Source organism: Pyxicephalus adspersus, chromosome 11 (assembly GCF_032062135.1).
Source record: "Pyxicephalus adspersus chromosome 11, UCB_Pads_2.0, whole genome shotgun sequence".
Classification (NCBI taxonomy): Eukaryota; Metazoa; Chordata; class Amphibia; order Anura; family Pyxicephalidae; genus Pyxicephalus; species Pyxicephalus adspersus.
The window spans coordinates 5,955,408-5,965,507 of NC_092868.1; the positions used below are offsets into that span (position 1 = coordinate 5,955,408).

The 10,100-nt window shown below is 41.8% G+C and overlaps 1 protein-coding gene across 2 annotated transcripts in view; it reads left to right on the forward strand.

The window, feature by feature from the left end:
* Positions 1-6,080, forward strand: part of ETFB (electron transfer flavoprotein subunit beta) — a 46,648-nt gene extending 40,568 nt beyond the window's left edge. For both annotated transcript variants that reach the window (XM_072426079.1, XM_072426080.1), the window contains one exon: positions 5,836-6,080. The gene's annotated coding sequence lies outside the window, so the exon portion shown is untranslated. The remainder of the gene's footprint in view (positions 1-5,835) is intronic.
* The last annotated feature ends 4,020 nt before the right edge of the window (positions 6,081-10,100 follow it).

Sequence of the window (10,100 nt, forward strand, 5' to 3'; positions counted from 1 at the left end):
CAGTATAGGTGAACCCCCTATTCTTTTTGGCTGTCTATAAGGGTAATATTCTTCCTAATGATCAGCAATGTACGAAGAATTCTTCCTACTGACCACCACACTTATATACTATGAGCTATGGATATAGTAATTATAGAAGGGGTTTCCCCATGGTATAAAGGTTGAGGAAACACTGCCCTTTAGGATAAAATGATTCCCCCTCCCCTGCTTATTGAGTATTTTGGCTTGCATGGGACATGCTTCTAGTCCTCTGAATGGGGTCACAACAGATTTAAAAACCGTGTCAGAGTTCCAAGCCTTCCCCTCCTCTTGATTAGAATGGGTGCAAATATCACAAGGTTTGTGCTGGTGTCCTAGGACCCTCCAATCCCGATTTCACTGTTGGAATTTTTGTCTTGATCTCCAGTTATGGTTTTCGTACATTTTTGACCGTGGAACTGAAAAACGGCTGTTTTAAGTGTAGGGTACCCTGGCTAGAATCTTGTCATGAATGTTGCCATATTGTAATAAATCCCTGTAAGTGTCACATTTACTCCTAGAGTTATATTCCAAGCTTGGATACTCACTAGGACGGATGGGTTAATGCTATTTATGAAGCCGAAGAGCAAACTTGTAGACAAGACGTTGCTGAAAGAGGCTGCGAGAGATGAGACGTCCCAATGCAAAAAAAAAAAAAAAAAAACAACAATGTACACAACCAAATGCCATCCAGTTTATGGTCTGTTTGGAGACCCCCAACCACTTAGTCTCTCCTTTTGCTGCAATGTTTAGTATATGAAATATTGCACAGAAAGAGGGAGATTTTAATTTTTTTTTTTTTTTTGCCTTCCCAATTCTTTTTTTGGGGTACGGATCTTTCAACCCATTAGCGGTCGCCAAATATCTTGCAGCAGGTGACTTGCATAGATGTCTCCCACCAACAAGATATAAAGCCCTCCCTTCCCTTCCTCCTGTCTTTGCAGCGCAGACTGAAGGGACACATTGCACCCTTATTTGTCACCTGTCAGGCAGCGGTGCAGATAGGAGATTTCACTGGCAGTTTACACCATGTGATAACATCCGCAGGAGGATTGGCACAGCTGTTTCCCCACCGCATAGCATGACCCAGGCTGACTGCTCCTCCAGGCGCTCCATCACACAAAGCACAGACAGGATAAAGACACAGGAGCTGACAGATGTTTAACCCTCCCCGCTCTGCGGAGTCAGGCTCGCTCAGATATTCAGAAGAGTTTACCTAGAGCTGTACACTCAAGACCGAACCTCCCCATCCATCCGCAGGTCATTGGCATGCTCGGCGGATGTACATAGCCCTGAGGTTTAGCAAGTAGACCCTGGATTGGTATTCCATTTTGCTTGAGCAGTCAGCTCTGTCGTTTAATCCAACTGACCAGTCTGATTGTCTGAAAGCAAACAATATTTACAACCTTTAATCAGTAAAGCTACGTACACACTTCCAATTATTATCGTTGGAAAACGAACGACGAACGTTCATGCACGATATATACGAACGATCGTATAGCAACGATTCTCACATAGAGTTAACGACACGATCGTTCGTAGATATTGTACACACAATAGATAAGATCGTTTGAGCGATAGAGGAACTATGTGCACGACAGGAAAGTGAACGGACGTTCGTTCATCACGCATGCTCTGACCATGGACGATCAACGAACGACCGTACACACGAACGATGTTCAACGATCGTCGTCCAATCCGATCCGTCGGTCCGGTCGTTCGTTTCCAGCGACTTTCCTCGTTCGTCGGCGTCGTTGGTTACTTTTTTACGAACGATTTTTTGCCCAATCGATCGTTCGTCGTTCGATTGGAACGATAAAAATTGGAAGTGTGTACGCACCTTTAGTTCAGAAAATGTGTACAAGTATCTGATTAGTTTTTGAGACGTCTCCACTTTTAGCGCACATACGCATGCATGCATACACTATTCTTCCATCAGATCATGCATCTGGCATAATATGATCAATTTGATTTTCAGTCGGCAATTGATGTTTATAGCAAACAAGTTAATCTATTCTTTGAATGTGCCTAAGTCGATTTGTGTACAGCTCTCATTGACCTAATCAATCAAATTTAAAGTGCTACTAAACCTGTGCAAGTCACATCACAAAGTGCTGCCATCTTCCTTTACTTCTTACCGGAGATAATCTCTGGCCGTCTTGAATAGTTGGGCTGGGATGACGTAACTCCCATGCAGGTGCATAGATTTTATTCAGCCAAAATGGCAACCAATGCAGAGCTGCTCATGCACAGCTAAGTAAAATTTGACATCTGGGTGGCGATCTGGCAAGTAAGAATAGATAAAAAAAAGATACTGTACTGTGTTTAACCCTGAATTATTAAGCTGTGTGGGATAATATTGTAGGTGGGTGGCAGCCCCTGTATTAAAACCCAACTCTTCGGTAACCACCCCAAAACAGCCGTGTGGTTACTGAAAACTGCTGGGTGGTGCGCCCAGCTAAAAGGTCTGGGAAGAGCAATGCTGTAGAAGGGGACATCAACTGCCCCTTCTGCTATATCCACCTACCTGAACGACAATGTTAAAAGAGGGACTTTAGTTTCACTTTTTATCTAGGCTAGCTTACCCCTAATGCATGAAATTTCATATCTTTAGCAGGTTTAGTTATTTCAAGTTTTCAGTCATGTCATATTCATCAGCAGAATGCCGGGGACGGCCTGCCATGAAGCTCACTACCTATTAGAGGGCATTGTCTGTCTCTCTTGTTGTACTTGCTTTACCCCCATACACCCATTGTGGTGGTTACAACCAGCCATACCGTCATGCATAGCTCGAGCATGATCCACTATAAGGGCAGGCAGTCCTGAGAAATGATGCTGGAGTGGCGGCAGGAAGACTGAACATGGCAGGAAGATCAGCATCACTGAGATGCAGAAAAAGTGGAAAATAGGTAAGCTAAGCTAACCTTTTTTTCTCTAATTTCTTCTTTGATAAGAAAAGCATCTTCCTGTCTACATGCCGTGCTCAACCCAGACGGTTTTTTAAGTTGGGTGTAAAGAAATTGTATATAGGTGGCAGCATGCATGTTCTCTATGCAATGGTTGCATGGCATTTCACACAGTGGACGTGTAAATGCCATTATGATAGTGCAGAAACACATTAGGAAGAAAAGAGGACAGAGCGGTGTTATCCAATACCAGGCACTAAATAAAGCTGCATAGTTTGAAAAGTTACATTATGACTTTGACTTGCTGCATTGCAGCTATGCTAAAAAAAAAAAATATTTGTACTTAAGTTTATTTTTAGGTAAAATTATATTTGCAAACCCTCCTTCTCCATAAGACGTCAATCTGCACATGCAGACAGCACATGTTGTGTACTGATAATAAACTATAAAATATTATATTGCTCTGCACAGGTAAATATTGTTGGCAAAACAGGTCACATGGTGAAGGGCAATGGCAGTGCATACCTAAAGAACGTGCACAGGGTAAGGTAGGTAATTAGGAAGTATGTTTAACCAACAGTATGCATACTATTGGTTAAACATACTTCCCAATTACCTACCTTACCCTGTGCACGGTTTGGTTCCACAGGTATTTTATTTATGTTGTAGAATATTAGGATTGGGTTTCTTTTGAGTCAAGGCAAATTTTTTTTTTTTTTTTTTTGCTTTGTTAAATTGCATTATGAACAACCATCTAAAACCTTCCTGGCGGCGGTCCGATTCTCCTCCATCTTTTACACCCGCCGCAATTTATAGATTAGTGTTGTAAAAAAGTGGATGCAACGAAAGAGTAAAAGTGATACTGGGTCTGGTGAGAGGGGGAATCTATAGACGCCATTCATAACAATGCAATATTCTCCCCAGAATTTTTTTAAGCTAGGTGGCAAGAAGCTGTAGGTGGGTGGCAGCCCATGTTTTGTGATCTAATTGTTCATCAACCACTCAAAAACAGCCGGATGCTTTCTGAAAAGTGCTGGGAGTTGGGCCCAGCTAAAAGAGACTGGGAGAACACAGACAGTGGTGTTTGGGCTTGTTTGCATTGATTAAATCAGTCAGAATGTTGATGGGTGCTTCTGACTTTCTTCTTTTGGGCTCCAAACCAATCGCCAATTGGGAAAGGGATATGACCTGTAAGGTCCCCCCCCCCCCCAAGAAGCAATGACAATGCCTCCTGCTCTATCAGCCAGGACCGTCATATGTAAAATTCAAATCCTGCAACTAAACCATCTCCTTTCATATGTATTTCATCTGTTTAGTGGTTTGCCTGGGGTCTCGCTTTCAAGCAATGTACTGCTTTGGCTACAACCAGTTGGTATCTCCTTCAATCTAAAAACATGAAGCCAACGCAGCCTCAAGCAAAACTTGCTCCTCTTTGTAAATCTGCCCAATTTGGTTCTCCTAACGTCCTATTTTTCGAGGACATCTTTTGCTATGCAGACGTTGTATTGGCTCAGGAAGATTACACAGGATCAGACCATTTTTGAATCCCTTGTGAACGGTGGAAATAAAGAGGCGAACATCAGTTGTCAATCAGGCAGCTTCCTCTAATCATGTTTAATATTTATATTGCCATACAAACACGGGTAAGAAAATGATGTGAATTAATGTAATTACACATGAGATGATGGATGCCCCGCGGAGCCCCAGACAAGTGACAGACGCCATCAGCAGCTTGTTTTATCTTTTACCTACAGAAGGAAGATGTGATTTTATGTAACACAGGAGTATCCGCTCCGGCGATGACAGTTTGACGGGCTTAGTATTAGCATGGCCCGTGTTTTACTTTTTAATGGGAGGGGGAGGGGGGGGGGGGATAAAAAAAAATCTGACAAATGCTCGGTGTTCTGAGCAGCCATTGCAAGTGTACCTGTCACAGTTGATGAGTTTGCTTTGAGACGATTTGAAATGTATCTGTTACATTGTGTCAGTCTACTCTGTACTAGCAATAGACTGGCTGCTATCGGGCTCAGTATAGAAACTTGAAGGTATCTTTAACACTTGGGCCCTGGGGCTCTCTTCCAAATCCCCGGTGAGTGCTAAAGTGGTCTGGGTTTTGTTTTCATCCCTTTATCTCATAAAGGACCCTTCTTAAAAACACCTTAAAGCATTACCCCAACCCCCAGAAAGGTCTTTGTTCAGCCCTTTATCTCTTTGACATTTGACTTTATTCTCTTTTCTATGCTAAATTGCAACGCATTTTTTTAAACATTTTTAGAAACTGTAATCTTTCCTTCTCTTGTTTTGTACAGGGCAATGTATTATGTTGGCGCTATATAAATACTGTGTAATGTATGTTGATCAAATGCCATGTTCTTTTATGTTCATTCTAAATTTCCACGTTTTTGTGTTAACTAATAACTTTGGAGTGCACAGTTGTTTGTTGGCTGTCTTATGAATTTTTAGGAACTGTAACCTTAAGATAAAATCAAGTTGGAATTACAAGGGCACAATGGTGCCATTCTTGCAGTCTTCACTTAAAAAAATGTGCGGCGGACAACTTGAGTTCATTTTTTTTTTTTTTATTCGCAAGGTTTTAATTTGGTAAAATATGGGGAGATTGTTAGATATAATAAACATTGTTTTTCTTACTTTGTCCTGACATACAATTTAAAGCTTTAAACATAGACCTGTAGGTTACTTTCCAATGAATGGGTAATTTAGTAAAAACTAAACTTTTCAGGGCAAGCGCCCTGTCCCCCCCCTTAAAGTCTCTTTAGAGTGGAGGGGGATGATATCCTTGCCCCTTGTAAGTTCCAACACTTAGTATTGTGCTGCAACTATGGCGGGGGGAGCTTTATGCTAAATGGAGCTTCTAAAAACAATTTTGTTTTAATGTTCTACCTTTTTCCAGTTTTTTTAGAAAATTCAGGCATTTGCCGCAGAAGAACGGGTTCCCCCCACCACCCAGCCGTCCCATCCCATTCACCTGCCGGTGCCTTCCAAGACCGCTGCCAGCCACGATTGTACGAACCTCAACTTCCAATCCTTCTTTACGATGGAAAGTGGCGACGGAGAAAAACTGAAATCAAACCAATTTTTTTTTTCCCACTGTAATTTACGTCTATAAATAAATGTTTTTTTTTCTTTGTACGTAGAGACTAGAGTCTCCTTGTCATTATTTAATAATGGGTCACGGTGGGGGAGAGATGAGGAACGCAGCATACTAAAGGGAAGGTTACAATGAGTGCTCACCCATGTGTGACATCCTCACTACTCCCAGGAACTGTTCCGACTCCCAGCACACTGTGACTATTAAGTGAAGAGCCTGCTGGGTATTCTGCCTCTAATAACAGAGGATTATCAGACAGGTTAATATTGGCTCTAATGTTGGGTTTCATTTCATCTCTTTTCTTTTTAATCTGTAATTATACAAATCGTTAGGAAAATGTGCTCTTTGTTGCAATAATGATGACCTGATCTATGAAATATTCTTTAAATCTGTGTTTCTCAACCAGAGGTCAGTGGAACCCTAGAGTTCCTCCAAAGGTTGCCAGGGGTTCCTTGAGCAATGAGCAGTTTGCACCTCTCAGGTCAGATTAGGTAACACCAATGATCTTTTTGGGTATCTGTAATAGTGTCATTCCTCCCAATAACCAACAATGTGACAGACATTCATCCTATTAACACCAATGGTTCTGTAAGCTGTGGATATAGGAATTATAGATGATGGGGTTTCCTATAGACTTGAATGTAAAAAAGGTTATAAAACACTTCTTTAAATTAAAGGAGTTTGCCTTTGAAAATGATGAATCCCTCATGTACCGGGGCATTGCAAAAGCCTGCCTTTGCCTTCAGATACAATTATTACCCAACAAGTGTCCCCATCTCTAGCTGCCCCCTCTAAAACTCCATTGACTTGAACCTTAGAGCAGGCTGTCCACGGTCAGACCAGCTTGGCAGTGAAGCTGAAGAGGTAGTTGCAGGGGTACAAGTCTGGTGCCACAGTGGAGAGCATTGACTGCTACTGAAGCAATGGATAAGGCAACATTTACTCCTCCTGTATCCCGTGAACAAAACCCAGAATCCACTGCAAGAATACAAAACATTTTCACCCATAGTTCAGCTTTGTCATTTAAGAGTAGTTACTGACTGAGGATGCATGCTAGCAGTGGGACTAAGTGTTTAAACGAGACCGTAACCCTGGTAGCTGTGCACATGTTCTTTCTGAATCTTTGATCATATTTAAAATTCCAATCGGAGAATTCTCAAAAAGGAAATAAGCAAACCTCCCCCTTCCTTCTCTGCACTTGCTGACTTTTCTTAAGCTGCGTACACACGTGCAATTTTTGTCGTTGGAAAGGATCTTTCATGATCCTTTCCAACGACAAAGGACTACACGATGCATGAACGGTGCTTTACATACAGCACCATTCTGCTCTATGGAGAGGGGAGGGGGAGAACGAAGGAGCGGCACGTTCGGATGATGGACGACACTGACTGTACACACGCCAGATTTTTGCCCGATATCTGGTCGATGCCGATTATCGGGCGAGAAAAATCTGACGCGTGTACGCAGCTTTAGGTGAATTGAATGGTTCAAGCACAATGTTTGTAATCACCATAACAGCCTGATAGTTGGAAGGTGGCTTTATCCTACTGTAAAGCGAGATATCAATAATAAGGAAAACAGAAAAGGTAATCATTTATGTGAAAAAGGATGTTATTTACCAATATGCAAGTAGAACATTAAAATGGTAAAATGAATCTGAGCTTCAAGTAAACCAGTAAATACACAGATGCGTATGAGGGATTTTACCGAAAACAATTACAGAGCTCAGTCACATAGTATAGTCCGGACTGCAAAGAGGGTGACCTGATTTTTAGTTAAACAACAAAGACCGGTCCTGTCCCTCCCCCAACCCGCAATTGGATGGAAAAGAATGAATGAGCAAAGGTCAACTCGTAAATTTGGATTTCTCTTCCAACCTTAGTGGGATAGCAATGGGTGTCTGAGCTATCATATGGTGGGACAGAGTCGCAAGCTCTAACATACCTGGATCAACTTAATTAAAACTGAAGAAACTCATTTAGATGATGGGACAAGTATATTAGTAGTGGGGGTCTTAAATGATGGGTTATATGCAGGGCCTGCAAGACGAACCTGCCAGTCTTTTACTAAGCCTCCCTGACTTGAACAGAACCTTCAGTACAGCATAATGGATATTCAGGTTACCCACAGAATCTGAATATACCGTATATCCCCAACTGATAGGAGACCTGTATTTGGACTTTGACCTCTATGCTTTGGGCTGAGATATACAACATGCAGTGGTTACCACCAAGGCAATACCACCTGGTTCGATGTCTGCTGAACATTACTTGCAAAACGACTAAAAATTGGATTAGATGGATATACTTTGGTGTTTCAAAATGAGGGAGCTCATTGTATATGATATATCATCTTTTTGCAGGCTTAGAGATATTCATCCCAATCTGAATTATGAGTTTTTGTGGTTTTAGATTACATTGACTTGGGCTTCAGGCCCAAGATAGAGCGATCACTTCCCCTTCTAAAACTGCACCAAAGGTCTTGGCATTTTTCTTAGCATTCTGTGTCCAAACACAGCTGTAAGGCAGCCATTGAACTGTGTTGCCATAAAAATGGACCCTGCATAGCTTCTAATTCGTGTGAATCTTGTGACATAATAAATTCATGGTATAATGCTGAAACTAACATTTTGAGTACAGATGACTTCTTACAATATCAGAGAACCTTTTGTGCAAAGGCAACATACTGTTCTATTTAAAGAACATTTACTTTCCTACCGATGGCTATACCCTTACATACAACATACAGGAAAAATATGAGGTGCTTTGGGTATATATATGGGCAATATGTGACACTTCCCTGAGCAGAAGACATAGTGGTACACTAATATTTGGGAGCATGGGGGATAGTGGAAGGTAAACCAGTTCCTCCAAAAGGTCCACTATAGACAGCAATTGCAGTGGGATGCCCCTGCTAGTTTAGAGCAGCCTTTCTCTACCTTTTTACGTAGGAACCCTTGAAATAACCTACAGGTATTCCGGTTAACCCCCTTTATCCACAGCTCACAGTACATTAATGTGATGGTAATTGGGAAGAATGTTACTCTTACTAGAGTGACGCAAGGGGCACAAATTGCTCATTGCCCATGGAACTCCCAGCAGTCTCTGGAGGAACTCTAATCTTCCACAGAACCCTGGTTGAGAAACACTGTCCTAGAGGATTAAGTAATGCACTATTCCTCATTCACTCAGGTCCTCTTAGCTTCAACACAAGTCTCTCCAAACTCCAGCCCTCTGAGGATGCAGGTTAACGTCAACACATATAGTGCAGGACCGGTAGTCCTGCATTTTACGCAAGGGCCTACCTACATCATGCGAGTGTCAAAAAGCCCAAAAACCACTGGGGAAGCATGGAGTTAGGCAAATATTATTGTTCATTACCCTATTCTTCAAGTAAAATAATAGGTTTGTTGGCATGGCAGAAACTATTTTGTAGAACATATGTACTGAAACATATTTTTCATCCGATCATTTGGGGAAAGAAAAATCCAGAATTTAAGCCCTAAAGTTTCCTCAAACAAATCTATCCAATATTTCCTTGTCAGTTGCTACCATGTTGCAAGGAGAGTGGGGATGTGGTTCTTACCTACTGCAGCAGACTGATGGCATCATTTCAGCCTGGGACACTGGAAACACAATTGATTTATATGGAGTTGTTTGAATGCATTGCATTGCTTGTAAGGTTACTGAAAGGTCCACTTTAAAGAGGCACTAAACTGTGCCTACAAAAAAAAAGTGCCTAAAGGTGCCTAAAAAAAAAAAAAAAAAATACTCACCTTCAATGCCACAGGGCATTCAGATCAATCTGCAGGTGTCTTGCATCAGGTCCTGCGTCGTCCCAGAGCCGGTGGTCCAGGCGCCGCCATCTTCTCCTATTCTTGGTTCTTCTACGTCACCTGACCCAGACGCCAGATCGGGTGATGTAGGATTGAAAAAAAAAAAAAAACTTGACAATCTCTCTGCGCATACATGAGATTGGAAAATTTTTATCTTTGCACGAAAAGGCTCCCAAGAGCCTTCTGGGATGCAAGACGTAGGTGCGGTGCTGCACCCCTTTTTTTTTTTTTA